The sequence below is a fragment of the Alosa alosa genome, chromosome 17, assembly GCF_017589495.1.
Source record: "Alosa alosa isolate M-15738 ecotype Scorff River chromosome 17, AALO_Geno_1.1, whole genome shotgun sequence".
Taxonomy (NCBI): domain Eukaryota; kingdom Metazoa; phylum Chordata; class Actinopteri; order Clupeiformes; family Clupeidae; genus Alosa; species Alosa alosa.
Window position 1 is genome coordinate 27365141 of NC_063205.1, and position 8250 is coordinate 27373390.

The 8250-nt window shown below is 41.0% G+C and overlaps 1 long non-coding RNA gene across 1 annotated transcript; it reads right to left on the reverse strand.

The window, feature by feature from the left end:
- Nucleotides 1–221: 221 nt before the first annotated feature.
- LOC125310158 lies at nt 222–3724 on the reverse strand. Its single transcript, XR_007196255.1, has 5 exons — nt 3485–3724; nt 1910–1994; nt 855–966; nt 596–661; nt 222–481 (listed from the first exon to the last, which is right to left on the reverse strand). It is a non-coding gene; the product is annotated as an uncharacterized LOC125310158 (long non-coding RNA).
- Between the last annotated feature and the right edge of the window lie 4526 nt (nt 3725–8250).

Consider the following 8250-nt stretch of genomic DNA (forward strand, 5'->3'; position numbering starts at 1 on the left):
GTGATGCATTTGAATTACTTTGTTTTGTTTGAATGGGCATGCAGCAGCCTCTAAATGGCAGCAGGCACTCATTCACCATGAACTCTGGGCCTGGGTTGTACATTAGTGGAGGACGCTCCACCCACCCGTCCAAAACAGCACTACTCACTCCTGTCATGGGCCTGGTGATCTCTGCTGACAGGAGCTCCACAGCACCCCCCATATTGCTGGGGGTACTGTCTACTTGCTGGTAATCAGACACACCTGAAGCAGTTGAGATCTTAAAATGTTAAATTTTGTATTAAAGTAAAACCAACAACAACAACAACAACAAAAATGCATTTAACTGGACAATGGACTGCTCACCAGTGATGACACCATAAACTCTTGACCTTGTTCTGCTGTCATCATCTATGCAATACCTGATGTCAATTGAAGGTCATCTTCATTAGTGATGTCATCATACTCCTGTTCTTATTCATTGGCATGCTTGTCTCCTCCACTGCTTAAATTAGATAAACATACAACAGCCATGCTGATTAAGAAAGACTGGGCCAAAATCATTCAATTGTTCATGTGTGTATTGCATACTAAACTCATAAATGCTGATACATACACTCATCCTTAGTCATTTTAGCATCATTGTCATCCGTGGCGATGTCATCATAATCATCCAGCCCCTCTGTTGACAGAAATCCTGTCATTAAATCATCCAACTCCATCCGCCACTGGCTCTATATCATCTCTCATTTCAGCTGCATGTTACATGGTATAATAGAATAACATAGCCGGTGAGCTCTATATAAGTTCTACATGGCATAATGAAATAACAGTCAGCTGCACTGATCCAGGATCTGCTCTCATGTCCTGCCTACCTGATATGGGTCCCTCATCACTGTCTCCAACGTCATCATATCCTGTGATCTCTAACATGTAGTCTGTGGAAGGATGGCTGGACAGTTGTTTTGGCTTCAATAAAAAAGCAACCTAAAAACAGAAATTGAAGAAACATGCAAAATCCCCAACTTTAAAAAAATGCTTAGCTCTTTACAATGAAGAATTTATATTAAAAAAAAACTTGTGCAAAATGTTACTGGTATCGCCAAACAACAACATGCAAAAACATTTGTTACTAATTGTTATCAATATTTGTGCATTTTGTGTAAATTTGCTCTCCTTTTACTGACTAGCAAACTGCCTCGGTCTCCGTTTGATCTCACTAAACAGTCACCTCAGACGAATTCTCCACACTAGTGACGTCATCCACATCGTACTGCTCCGTCTTCGTCTCTCCTGAATAGGGTGACCACCCGTCCCGCGTAGCGCGTGCGCGCACAGCGTTTAAAGCCCAATTCATGCGTCCAGCAAATTGAGACTGTGTCACGCATAATCAATGCTTGCTCAAAAAAAAGTTGGTCACTCTATATCCTGAAGCCGGTTGCACCAGTTGAACGTAAGTTCCATCTTATCTTAGTTCTAACGTAAACTGGCACTACGTTGAAGTTTACGAGCTACTAAAATGTATCGGGTTGCACCAAACTGAATAGTTTCAACGTAACACCAGAGAATCGGTAGACGGGCTCTGGTAACACAAGTTATGACTTAAATTACACCCCCTAGGTGTAAGGTCCGTCGTAGGTAATTTGTTAACATGGTTTCCTCATTTATATTGTGGGGATTTAACAAAGTACAAGTCGAGAAGAGTTACATACGCGACCGATTACACACATTTAATTTAGCTACTTGAGCAGTGTTTGAATGATGTTTGTATTCACTGGAAATCATATGGACCTAGCAGTATACAAATAGGCTACCAAACATCTATCATTACCACACAAAGCATACATTTCATTGCTGTGGATTGAGCTGTTATCAGAGATTTCATTAGCTAGGCCTACTTGAAAGAGTGTTAACGTTACGTTACCATTACCTTCACTAACGTTAACGTTATCCACTGCGGTAGCCTATACGTTAGGCCAAGTGGTGGCTGAAATATTCCCAAAGCACATATAGGCCTACAACAAAATAAAGTCTGTTATTTTCAAATACAGTGTTATTTTATTCCATACAACAAAGTAATTGCGGAGGAAGTCAAACCCAATGTGGCTTTATCATACAACATTACAGTAAACGTTAGGCTACCCAGAACACTGTTTTTCCCCCCTGCGCCTGAATTACTAACACGCAAGTTCACCATCCTTCCTCCGCTTCTTGTTCCGTGAACCTCTGGAGTTGTGAGTTAAGACTTTTTTTTTAACTGTTCCTGTGGTGTTGAGCAACTACAATTCCTGTTAATCCTACATTTTTACAATATAATTTATGTAAAGTGAATAAATAATGAAAAATAAATCAAATGAAATAGCTAAAGTAAATCGTAAGTGGAAGTGCATCTGTCAATTCATTGAATGTTCAAAGTATTATGAATCTTTATTTAGAAAAAAAAATACACATTGGTTGGCCTATTCATGATACATTTACACATGTTTAGGGGAATAGGGCATATTAATATACCATGTAAGGTGGTATGTGCTAGAAATGGGTAAACCACTATCATTGAGTCTGCCCGTGAGGTGGGGGCATCACCGCGCCAGGCAGTGTCCCACATTGTCCCTCAGAAACATACTCCTTTTCCCCCCTTGGGCTTATTAGCAGGTGGTCACCCTACTCCTGAACCAAGCAAAACATCTCCTATGCATGACAATATAATAATATGAAAGACAGTATGTGTAATACAAAACCTCTTTAGGGGTTAGCAAGTAACTTTGGCCGCGGGCCAGACTATCTACACGCAGATAGCCTACGTGAAAAAGCATATGGGCCCATTGATGGTCTACTTGAGAAATTAAATACTCTTAATGAACCATGTTTTATCTCCCCTTTCAATATTGTGAATAATAAATGTGTAGCCTAGCCTACAATAATTTTGGCAATGAAGGACCGCTTAATATTGACCTAAACTTATTCTAATTACTACTTTGGATATAGTCTATCTTACTTGTATTCTTAAATACTTGGTTGACTCACCTCCTGGCATAAAATGTGTATTGTTTGCCTACAAGAAATATTAGCGTTAGAGTTAAATGTGTATTTGACTGGCACTAGTTTATTTAGCGCATTGATATGGTGTGTTAGGGGCTGGGGATGAGCTCAAGGTAAGATAGCAATACGCCTAGCAAGCGACAGGTTGATGAGTGTGTGATACCCCTTGCATGTGTTCACGTAGCCTAAAATAACAATTCAATAATAAAGCCGGTTATCCAAATAATTGTTCATAGGCTATTGCTTAATTCTATGAAATTAGCTTGGATTTAGCTGAGAGAGAATGTCTTTGTCTAAAAGTTTAAAGAGGAAAGTTAACAGAGAAAATAGAGCATAAAGAGGAATGTAAAGAAAACGTTTTGTTCATCTTACCAGATTTCACAAATACAAGTACAAAGACCATGAGTCTGATCTGCAACGAAGTTGTCGCTGTTTACAAGGAATATAATAGCATAGCCTACGTTACCGTCCACGAGACGAAGCGGTACCTTCGAGGTGGCCGTTCCAGACAGACGCACAAAGGCGCCAAAGTGAGGCGCTGGCAGAATGCACAGAGCAGCAGGATCCTACTGCGTTCTGGTGTTCTTTCTCATATCTGTTTAAGCAACCGCGATATGAGTAAATCGATATTTTACAATAAAAATGGTTTTACTAGAGAGGGAGGTTTTACTACAAAAATAATCCGATGGGCAAAATTGCTGGCAGACTGCTGGCTACACCTGTTGCCGACCCATTTAGACTAGTTAAGTTAATAAATCAAAATAACAACATAGTAGTAGTAGCAGTAGTAGCAGCCTAGTAGCCCTAATACTAGGCTACTACTGATCAGAAATATCGTACATATTTTTTAATAAGCCCATCAGAGCAGCCACAAACCTGTCAGCATATAGGCCTAATCGAGGTTGGTCTCATCAGCAGTGACATCATCATAGTACTCCACCGTTGGCTCTCTCAGAGAAGCAATTACAAAAGTAAACAGACATCAGTATCAGACATCGACAGGCGCCTGTCAAAAAGCCAGCAACCCCCCTCTCTTCACCGTACCGCATTCTGAGCATCAGATAGGACGCGTGCTGTCAGATAGAAAATACTTGAGCTGTGTTACATTCATTGACCTAAACAAACATAGCCGTACAGTGTTGCTTTGCATATCTTTGCATATCTGTAGGGACATTATGAAACACAAACCAACACATTAACTCGTGCAGTCGATTACATTTTCTCAAGTAGCCTACTTGCAAACACCACGAATGCACACTGTGGTTTGGCAGTTATGATTCTCCTCCCCTTTCCCATAAGTTCCTGTAGCCTATGTTCTTATGCAGCTGCCTGTGTGGTTTTCGGTTTCTGATCTAACGACTTGAAGCGCTAATGAATTTCACTCCAACCCTCAGTGGTGATTCTTATCAATAGGGCTATAGAACTCTAGGGGGGTGTAGGGCTGTATGCATACCTGTATGTGGGGGGCAAGTGGCAAGAAAGAGAGAAAATACGGATTGGGATTAAATAAATAAATAAATAAATAATACAAATACATTTGAAAACCCTGAGGTTTGGGGTTGATTAGTTATGAGGAAGAGAATGACAGTTCAGCATCCTTGTATAAACAGTTAAGAACAAAATGATTCATTCATATTGAATTAATGTTGATTTTCTCTTGACGAATGTGTTTGTTCTGACTGAAAATGATACTGCCACATGGTTAAAGGTTGTAAGACAATTTGGTAGAAACATGAAATAAAAAAATCTTTTTTTTATGAAAAATGGCATGTCCAAAATTATCCTACCCTTTTAAAATAATCAGTGGAAACATCTTAATTTGCATTCACAGCTCTTAAATGGTTCTTTTGATACCTACCAAGCCTCCATGTCTCCACAATGATTCTAGACAACACCTTTTTAGCAGCAATCTGGGTTTTGAGGAACGATTCTTTGCCATCACTCTGGCCTTGTGCTCGCTTTTTCGATGGATTGAGATGTGGACTCTGGCTGGGCCACTCTAAAATGTTGATATTGTTCTCTATTAAACACATTGGCATATTTTTTACAATTGTATGAATAGTCATATTATGATAATGAACAGGTGTAATAAGACCTGTGATGGACTAAATTAGCATTGATTTCAGTTAGCCCACCTGAGCAGATGACTCCTGCATCCTGATGATGACCACAGTTTTTTACACCCCATCTTTGTGACTTGCAGTCCTTTACTCTAGACTCAGACCCCACACACACTCCACATCTCTCATCCACATTCCTCCTGAGCCCTGTCCAAACTGAGCACCTTTGAGAGCTTCTACATATTCTCCACAGCCCAGCTCTCTACACACCACTGCAGCATCATGCAGGTCCCATCTGTTATCACACACTGTGCCCCACTGTCCTCTGTGTAGAACTTCAACTCTTCCAGAACAGCGACTGCTGCCATTCACCAACCACAGGGCATATAGGAGGAGATTGGGCAATCATTTTGACAGTACTTAACTATGTCATGTGTTTTCAGTATAATTACAATGGTGCTATTTGCACCTCCACAAGTCAGTCCCACATCATTTCTGTGAGAGCAGCTGTGACTTCGAATAGGTGGGCAGCCGTGGCCTACTGGTTGGCGCTTCGGACTTGTAACCGGAGGGTTGCCGGCTCAAACCCTGACCAGTATGCACGGCTGAAGTGTCCTTGAGCAAGGCACCACACCCCTCACTGCTCCCTGAGCGCCGCTGTAGTTATTGTGTGCTTCACCTCACTGTGTGCTGAGTGTGTTTCAGTAATTCACGGATTGGGATAAAGGCAGAGCCCAAATTTCCCTCACGGGATCAAAAGAGTATATATACTTATACTTAGGTGATGTTGGTCATAGTTGAATCTGCTTCCACTCGGGATCTCCTGTGACCATACCTGGCCCTCTCCCTCTCCAAATGCAGCTGCTCACAGCACCTCTACAGGAGCCCCACAGTCCAGCTGTCGACACACAACCTCTGCATCCTGCTGGTCAAATGTGGTACTGCATGTTTGGTCTCCTTATGAAGCAGCTCCACTCTTCCAGAGCAGTGAGAACGGCCCACCAGTTGGACTCCTGCAATTTGGCATTTGCTATCATGAATACTTAAATATTTAAATATTTATCTAAAATAGTATATTTAATCTTCAGATGTATCTGCATGAAACAATTTGTTCTCTAAAAGTAGAACAAACCCAGCTCTATGTGTTGATTCTGCTCTCCAATCAGTATCGTCTCAAACCACTAGGGGCTCTCACCCTCCCCGACAAGACATCATGCACTGAAATCCTGTTAGAACCAGGGAGGATGAAGGAGAGGTATTTGACCCTGTCCAGACTGCTTGTGTGATATAATGTGTTGACAAAAGTCAGAAGCACATTCTGTTTATTCTAATAATGTAAATGTGAACTTGGCATTTCTGAGCAAATAACAAAAAGGTTGGAAGCAGGTGTTTTTCCAGTCTGGGGCTGCAAAAGTCAGAATTCTGAACGCTGTTCTTCAGTGAACATAGACCTTGTTTGTTCATATTTTATAGGCCTATAACATATAAAACAACAAGTGCTCATATTTGTGGTCACGTGTTCAGATTTTTACCAGCTCTTGGTGTTGTTGATACACAGCTCTCCCATCAGTACCTTATAAAACCACCAGGGGCTCTCACCCTCCCTTGTTGGAAACCCCAGCAAAAGTCATGTTGTGAAATCCTATTAGAACCACCAAGGATGAAGGAGAAGGACATTTGACCCTGTCCAAACAGTTTGTGTGATTTAATGTGTTCATAAAAGTCAGAAACACATTCTGTTTATTCTAATAATGCAGGTGTAAATAATTACATACATGCATGATAGAAGCATGATAGAAGTGCAAAGAGATGCAACAAGCACAGAATAGGCTACTGATGAGTATTAAAAAGAAAACATGCAATCAGTGAAATTAACCTGAATTATGACGCCATGGCATGCTGGATAAGATGGATAGGATAGCCTACTAGTTCAGTAGAGAGGCCAGTAGAGATCACCCAGCTAATGACACGAGTGAGTAGCTGTCTTAGGCAGTGATATATACTGACAAAAATATGATGCATTTCAATTTAATGTAAAGTAACATAACATGATCGCTTATTTATGGCCAGCAGTCCTACAGATTCATTACTTGCCCCTGATCAATAGGCACCATGTTTCAGCACCGCGGACAGCGACCACTGGCCTGTCTAAAGGTGGTCATTCAAAAACTGTGAATGGAATGGCTATGAATGGAAAACCGTTTATTTTTAAATTGACAGTTAATTCGTTCATGCATCCACCGTACATGATGTAACAATTGTGACAGATTTGAGACAAATTTGACAGTGTGTGGATGTCATCAAAATGATTGCATAGGTATGTTACATCTTGGTTTAAATAAATAAGTAATTATAAGATATAATCAGAGGGCAAATCCAGTTGCAAAAATCCAGGTACACAAATCCAGGTCATACACGGTTGAACGGAACAAACAATCCAAAATCACAAATCCAAGAATCGTGGTCAGGTCACGGAACAACTAGTAAACGGAAAAACAATGCTTCACACTGAAGCGGAGCAGGACCGGAGTGGACGTGGTCGATGCAGCCGATGGGAAGGAGAGGGCTGGGCTGCGCTTGCTGAACGGTTGTTATGGTTAGCAAGAAAATAAATCAATAAATGATGAAATAAATAAATACATTTTCTCTCTCTCTCCCTCACACACACACATGCACTGTTCCTCCCTACCAAAGTGACCTTCCTCTTCATAGCTCCTCTCCAATAACATGTAGAAAAGCAGTCATCACAGGTGATATTGTAAACTTGTAGACGTGTCATTAGATCACTCCTGCTATCCGGCAGTGTGTTTTGTTTGAATGGACAGCAGACTCTAAATGGCACCAGGAACTCATTCCCCATGACCTCTAGGCCTGGGTTGGACATTAGATATTTGTAGTCCTGCATATGTTCATAGGTTAGGAACAAAGTACTTGGACTGAGCAATACACTATTCCCCCAGCCAATCAACATGTTGCATCATGAGCATGGAAGGGTCTAGGCCTATAAGGGCCGCTAAGATCAATCTTTTGCCAGACTTGAGGATTACACAGCACCTTTACATACAGTAAGTGATATTGACTGTTAGTGGTGTAAGACATATCTGAAGATGCTTACTCTAGACAAGCCTTCCTTGTGTACGCTTTTTGAAATCCCAGACGTAATCAATCAAAT